This window comes from Miniopterus schreibersii (assembly GCF_964146895.1).
Source record: "Miniopterus schreibersii genome assembly, chromosome: 6".
In the NCBI taxonomy this organism is placed as follows: domain Eukaryota; kingdom Metazoa; phylum Chordata; class Mammalia; order Chiroptera; family Miniopteridae; genus Miniopterus; species Miniopterus schreibersii.
The window spans coordinates 1,590,710-1,598,687 of NC_138107.1; the positions used below are offsets into that span (position 1 = coordinate 1,590,710).

At 43.7% G+C, this 7,978-nt stretch overlaps 1 pseudogene across 1 annotated transcript; it reads left to right on the plus strand.

Moving 5' to 3' along the window:
* Positions 1 to 1,722: 1,722 nt before the first annotated feature.
* On the plus strand, positions 1,723 to 2,535 carry LOC308558843 (small ribosomal subunit protein uS3 pseudogene; annotated as a pseudogene). The gene has a single exon. The product of its transcript is annotated as a small ribosomal subunit protein uS3 pseudogene (transcript).
* The last annotated feature ends 5,443 nt before the right edge of the window (positions 2,536 to 7,978 follow it).

Consider the following 7,978-nt stretch of genomic DNA (forward strand, 5'->3'; position numbering starts at 1 on the left):
GATTGGCCTGGGGGTCAATTCCTCCCAGGGACGCCAACAGCAACCAAGGCTCAACTACAACAGGACAGTGCACACAGCCCACACAGGGGAGCACCTAGAAGGCCCAGCTCAGGTGACTGGGGAGGCTGAGCCACTGGACCCTACAGGACACCTACTACACAAAGCCACTCTACAAATTCCAGGAGACATAGCAGCTCTACCTAATACATAGAAACAAACACCTGGAAGCAGTCAAAATGTGGAGGCAAAGAAACATGTCACAAAGGAAAGAACAGAAGAAATCTCTAGAAAAGGAACTAAATGAAATAGATCCAAGCAAGCTAACAGATACAGAGTTCAGAATTTTGGTTATAAGGATGTTTAAGCAAATGGTTAGGGAAATAACTGAGAAAATCAATAGCATAATAAAGTACCAGTTTGAAATGAAGGCTACAGGAACTAAAATGAAGAATAATTTACAGGGAATCAACAGTAGAGTAGAGGATGCTGAGAATCAAATCAGCAATTTGGAACATGAGGAAACAAAAAACACCCAACCAGAAGAGCAAAAAGAAAAAAGAATCCAGAAATATGAAGATAGTATAAGGAGCCTCTGGGACAACTTCAAGAGGCCCAACATTCATATTATTGGGGTGCCAGAAGGGGAAGAAAGAGACCAAGGAATTGAAAACCTATTTGAAAAAATAATTACAGAAAACTTTCCCTACCTGGGGAAAGAAATCGACTTTCAAGTCCATGAAGCACAGAGGCTCCCAAATAAGAGGAACCCAAAGAGCCCACAGCAAGACACATCATCATTAAAATGCCAAAGGTTAAAGACAAAGAGAGAATCTTAAAAGCAGCAAGAGAAAAACAGTTAGTTACCTACAAGGGAGCACCCATACGGCTGTCAGCTGATTTCTCAACAGAAACCTTGCAGGCCAGAAGGCAGTGGTAAGAAATATTCAAAGTGATGAAAAACATGGAACTACAACCAAGATTGCTCTACCCAGCAAAGCTATCATTTAGAATTGAAGGTCAGATAAAGAGCTTCTCAGACGAGGAAAAGCTAAAGGAGTTCATCACCAGCAGACCAGCACTACAGGAAATGTTGAAGGGTCTTCTTTAAGAAGAAGCTAATGAACAAAAGAATCTGATGAACTAAATATATCCAGAGACATTGACGCATGTAACAGACGATCATATTTCAGGGGAGAGAGGGAAGGGGGGTGGAGGGTGGGAAGAGATTAACCAAAGAAGTTATATGCATATAGGCATAACCCATGGACACAGTCAATAACGGGGTGAAGGCCTGGGGAGGGGGTGGGAGGGAAGGGGAGGGGGTCAACTGTGGGGGGAAATGGTATACCTGTAATACTCTCAACAATAAAGATAAATTTAAAAAGTAAAAAATAAAATAAAATATTATGGATGTCCCTTTTTCTCCCCAACGACTGTTTCCACCCGGTCCCACCCCCCTCCCCAGCCGCTCTCCCCACCACTGCCCATGTCCTTGGGTTGTGTATATGTGCTTAGGAATCCTTTGGTTACTCTCTCCCCTCCTCCCACCACCCTCCTCCCTCCCTCTGACATTCCTCAGTCTGATCCCTGCTTCTATTGTATATATGCACCCCTGTGTCCATAGCAGCACAGTTGACAATAGCTAAGATCTGGAAACAGCCCAAGTGCCCATCAGTAGCTGGTGGATAAGAAGCTGTGGGACAGCCTTTCCTTTCGGGACGCAAGGCGGCAAGATGGCGGTGCAAATTTCCAAGAAGAGGAAGTTTGTTGCTGATGGCATCTTCAAAGCTGAACTGAACGAATTTCTCACTCGGGAGCTGGCTGAAGATGGCTACTCTGGAGTCGAGGTCCGAGTTACACCAACCAGGACAGAAATTATTATTTTGGGTGCAAGGACACAGAATGTACTTGGTGAGAAGGGCCGACGGTCCGGGAATTGACTGCTGTGGTTCAGAAGAGGTTTGGCTTCCCTGAGGGCAGTGTAGAGCTTTATGCTAAAAAGGTGGCCACAAGAGGTCTGTGTGCCATTGCCCAGGCAGAGTCTCTGCGTTACAAACTCCTAGGAGGCCTTGCTGTGCGGAGGGCCTGCTATGCTGTGCTGCGGTTCATCATGGACAGTGGGGCCAAAGGCTGAGGTCGTAGTGTCTGGAAACTCCGGGGACAGAGGGCTAAGTCCATGAAGTTTGTCGATGGTCTGATGATCCAAGTGGGGACCCTGTTTACTATATTGATACTGCTGTGGGTCATGGGCTGCTCAGGCAAGGTGTGCTGGGCGGCAAAGTGAAGATCATGCTTCCTGGGGATCCAAGTGGTAAGATAGGCCCCAAGAAGCCCCTGCCTGGCCATGTGAGCATTGTGGAACCCAAAGATGAGATACTGCCCACCACCCCCATCTCGGAACAGAAGGGTGGGGAGCCAGAGCCTCCTGCCATGCCCCAGCCAGTACCCACGGCATAACAGGGTCTCCTTGGCAGCTGGATCTGGAATCTGGATGTTGCTCTATAAAGACCTTTAATAAAGTCTTTTTGCAAGATGCATGGCCTGACTAGACTGTACATGCAGTATTCAGACTGAGGGTGTCACCCCATCAGAGCATCACTTGATTGATTTTTTTTAGGGCTGTGTGGCTCACAACGCTTCTGTGCTTTCCCTGAAATCCTCTTGGTTTTAACTGTACTTGTGAGACAAGGCCCAGAACAGGAAGACCCAAGCGGAGCTAACCAGAGAGATGCCCTGTTGGGCCTAGGGTGTGACAATGCGGTCTCATAGCACCTTGAGTAACTCCTCTGCGGTTAGGGTTATAGTTTAGAAGAGGGGTGTATTTAAGGTGATCTACATTGCGCATCAAAAATAAATACACTGGTCATTATAAATAAAATTTTAAAAAGCTGGGGGACATTCACACCATGGATACTACGCAGCCCTAAAGAAGAAGGATCTCGTGCCCTTTGGGACAGTGTGGAGGGGCCTGGAGAGTATTATGCTGAGTGAAATGAACCAGGCAGAGAAAGACAAACATCACATGATCTCGCCCATATGCGGAATCTAAAGAACTTAATAAACAGGAACAGAGCAGATCCCGAGACTCTGCAACAGCGAGGCCGCCTCCCTCGCTCGCACCGCGCCCTCCGCTTCCTGCCCGAGCACATCCGCGTCCATGTTTAAAGCTTTACCAACAAGGGCTTGTCAACTGCGCGGTGAGCTTTGGGAACTGGAAGGTTTCGCTCGAGTGCTGGCGCTCTGGATAGAGGCACCTGCTTGGCCACGGGTGCAGGCCTGGGGGCCAGGGCGAGCCCGGGTGCCCGCGCGGCGATGCCCAGGGCGCCTCTGGCCGCCCGCGGTGCCCCGCCCGGGGCCGCTCCGGGTTTGTGCAGTAGACTCTTGGGCGGTGCTTCATGTGCAAAATGGAAGCGTAACTATCACTTGGGTGAAGAAACATTTAAGTTAGCTGAGGCATACATGGATAAACTCTCAAAACGTGACCAGCAAGCAAGCAGCTGCGCTCTGCGGGGAACGCGGTTTGCGCACGGGCGCTGCCGGGCTGCAGGCGAGGCGCGCGGCCGCCGTCTCCCCGGCGCGCGCTCGGGCGCGCTTCCGAGGCTTCCCCCCGCGTGAATCAGGGGGCAGAACAGTTCCTTAAACACGCGGGGCATGTGGCACGGGGCCGTTCCAGATCCCGACGCGCCAAGTATTCTGAAACACTGCTGGACTGTGGGCTCTACTCAATGTAGACAACACCTGTCAGTCTGCGGTTCACCAGGCAGCCCTGACATTCGGCAGGCAGTGTCTGCAGAGTGTAGCACAGCGCATGGGGGCTTGGCTTGCTCTCCTTCGGTCCACCAGTGTAGCTCTGGGAAATCGGACAGTGCACCGTTTCAGGCAGAAAGAGCTGTTGGGATCGTCAACCACATCCTGCCTGAAGGCCCTCTGCTTTTGGCTTCTCCAAAGAGGGTGAGAGCACTTATTAGAGGAGGTTGCAATCGACTGTCCTAATAGGAAACCAAACAGAGGCTGTTTCCAGAAGCTCATGATTTGCACCTATCTGCACTCCAACCAGCTAAAAAAATTGGGGGGGAATTCAATGTACAGACTGCAAAACACTATGGGAACCTTGGGAGACTATCAGTCATTGAGAAAATCTGAGGAAGCTGAAGAAATGCATATCAAAGCAATTCAGATTAAAGAGCAACTTCAAGGTCAAGATTATGAAGTAGCCCCTTCAGTGGGACATCTGGCTTCTTTATATAATTGTGACATGAATCAGTATGAAAATGCTGAGAAACTTTATTTGTGATCTAGAGCAATTGAGAAGAAACTTTTTGGTGAAGGCTGTAGTGGGCTAAAGCATGATTACCGAGGTCTGATTAAACTTTACAGTTTCATTGGACATTACGAGAAAGCGTTTGAATATCACATGTTCTGTCTGATTTGAGAGATCAGTATTCAGTGACCAATGATGCCCTTGAAGACATAAACACCAGCCCCCTTCCACTGGTGGTGCAGTCCTTCCTGAACGCTCAGGATGTGAGGGGCCCAGCCGCTGAGGCAGACCTCAGTTGACTAATTTACCTTTTCCCAGATTCCAGGGAATTTATACTGTGAAGTCAAAACCATGTTGTTTTTTGGGTCTGGAATTTGCATGGAAACACTGGTCCAGTCCATTCGCCCTCTGTGGGTGATCCCTATCTTGCAGTGTCCATAGGAATAAGCATATATTCAGTTATATTCAGCATGTACCGCATGTGTCAGTATTCTGGCCTATATTTTCAATTTAGTAGAACAAACAACAGGCAATCTTTTTTTTCTTTTTAAAAAATAATTCATTTTGCAGGAAGCCTGAAAGGAAAATAAAACCCCTAAATAAAACTAAGAGTTTAAGAATTGCATTCTTATTACGTAAGGATGATTTTAACAACTTTTTAACATACAGTTCTTCCTCGTGGAGGTATTCAATACTGTACTGGAGAGAAATTTCATGAGGAACATCTTTATATGCAGTATACAAAAGTTAACAGAAGTGCTAGTAGAAGAGGGACATCCTGACTTGCGTACCTGACGCAGAGAAGTGGATACAATCACCCCAGAGCCGTATGACAAAGGAAGGGCGGTCAGATTCATCTGCCCTGGACAGTGATGGTCTGTAAGTAATAGAAAAGCTGGCAGGCCAGCAGGTTTAACTCTTGGTTTTTCTCTTTGTTTTCTTTTATTTTGATACAACAATGCAAGATGCTCTGGTAGCATTTGCTAACAGGACCAGGAGAACCTAAAAAGGACCAGGCTGGTGTAGGAAGGGCTAAAGGGGTAAAGAGGCTTTAGATGATTATTTTAGCCCCTGCATTTACCTTTATCAGTAGGATGATTTCATTTAGATGTACAATGAAAAGTGATAAAGCAAAAGTTATGTTCATGTAATAGACACTCTACCAGGGAGACTGGGCAGTTTAAGCGGCATAGCTTTAGTCACGGTACTCCGCTGTCAAAGCCACAAGGAAGTCTGTGATCCCTGCGGCGGCCAACCCTCACTGCACATGTTTCCCTAGCGATCAATGCAGTCAACAGGTATACTGGCTAAGAGTCCTGGTGGGAGCTTGAGGTTACTGTATGGTTTGTGGGGATTAATAAGAAAACAAATGCTGCAAATAAACAAGTCTTAGAAACCTTCATTTTTATGGTAAATAATAGTACCACTGGGTCATTTTAGTACAATAGGGTCATTTTATTTGAAATTCAAAAGTCAAATGAAAAAATCCCCTAATATGTCTATTTCACCAACTTGTCTTTTTCTGTGTATTAGGATTTGGTTTTTTAATAAGTCAGGTTCCTTAATGTTGAGACAATATTCAAATTTGAGAAGTGTGACATGTAGCAATCCAAGCAACAAAAAAGTCTTGCTGTTCCTCCATTCTTATTATAGTGGTCTACTTGGTGCCTCTGTAGTTATGCATCAGGGTATCCCCCCTATTTTCAGGGGTTCATGATTTGGCTGTTAGAGATGTTATTCCTGGTGACTGCCTAGAACAGTCCATGGGTGAGTAGATGTGTGTTGAGTTTTAGTTTTCTTTTAACATGTATGTTGGGTTGGGAGAGGGTGGAAATCTAAACTGTCGGCCGCATTCAATAAAGAAAAATTAATTGGAGACTTCAGATAAATCTGATTTTAAACACTCTTTTGAACTTCTCAGATACAACCTTGTTTAAAACGATTATTTGCAGTCTTGTCAGTTATGAGCCAGTATTTTTAAGTCCCCAGGAGGGAACTAACTGGGGGAGGTACCTAAAGAGATGATGCAAGCCCAGCTCCTGAGATTATAACTATGTGATTTCAAAACCTGGGTTTACTTGTTAAATTGAATTGTGTGTTTTTTTAATTTTGAAATGAGTACAATTGGCACACCTGTACTTCCTGCCTCCCAGTTAATTGCAAAATATGCCAAGAGGCACCTATTTATTAATTACCAAGTAGTCTGTGACCAAGGACTAACATTTTTAAGATACTCAGCTCCATCCTCATTTGCCAATATATTTAATACCTCCAAATATATTTTCAGGATAGGCTTTGTATACTTTTGTCGGTTATTTAGAGTCCTGCTGTATGTTTGTGGTATAGAAATGTCATAGTAAATTGTTTTTCAATAAGTATTTTCAAAGTTAAAAAACAAAACAAAGGCAAACTAAAGAATTTTTCAGACATACAAAAACTGAAAGAACTCATTACCAGCAAACCCACATTGTAAGAAATGTTAAAGGAGATGCTTCAGACAGAGTAAAACTAACCCCAGATTAAAGCCTGTGTCTACACAACGCAATGAAGAGCACTGACGATGTTAACAATGTAGTAAATACAAGGGGGTGTTATTATTTAAATCTCTTTAAAAGATAATTGTTTAAAGCACAAATAATAACAATTTATTGCGGGTTATAACACATGGGAAAGGTAACTGTAGGGCGACAAGAACACGGACTGTGGGAGAGGAGAAATGGAGGCATAGTGTTGTAAAGCCCTTAAACTGTCCATGAAGTGCCTTGGCTGGTGTGGCTCAGCTGGTTGCAGTGTCACTTTATACAGCAGAGGTGGTAGGTTCAATTCCCAGTCAAGGCACATACCTGAGTTGTGGGGCCTGCTGATTGATGTTTCTCTCTTTCTCTAAAAATCAATTTCTTAAAAAAAACTATATATGAAGTAATATAATATTACTTGAAGCTAGAGTGTGATCCTTTTTAAAAGATACTAAAATTGGGCCATAGACCTAAATGTAAAACAAAACACTACAACTTCCAGAAGAAATCCTAGGCAAGAATCTTAGGCAAAAATTTTGTAGATATGACAAAAAGCATAAAATTTGATAAATTAAACTTTATCAAAACATTTTAAATTCTGCTCTGTGCAAAATATGTTTAAGAGAACAGAAAATAAGTCACAGATTGAGAGACAACCTTTGCAAATCATATGTTTGACAAAGGACTTGCATCTAGGCTTTACAAAGAACCCTCAAAAGTCAACAATAAGAAAACCCAATTTAAAAATAAGCAAAATATTTAAGCAGATACCTCATCAAAGAAGATAAAAGGATAGCAAATAACCAAAAGATACCCAACATCACTAGTCATTAAAGAAGTACAAATTAAAATCATAATGTTATCAGAGTGGCTAAAATTTTTAAAAACTATAACCATCCCCACTGTTGACAAGAATACAGAGGAATGTCATTGTCCTACACTGTTGACAGTAATGGAAAACAGTAGGACTTTGAAACAGTTTGGCAGTTTCTTAAAATGTTAAATACATATTAACCATTTGATCAAACCACTTGGATCAAGAAAAGTATTATCCCTAGGAAAAAGGAACTATATGTGCATACAAAGTCTTTTACACAAATGTTAGTATCACCTGACTTTGTAATAGCCAATAACTGGAAACAATCCAAAAGGAGAACAAACTGTGGTGTGCTCGCATGGTGGAGTGCTGGTCAGCACAGAA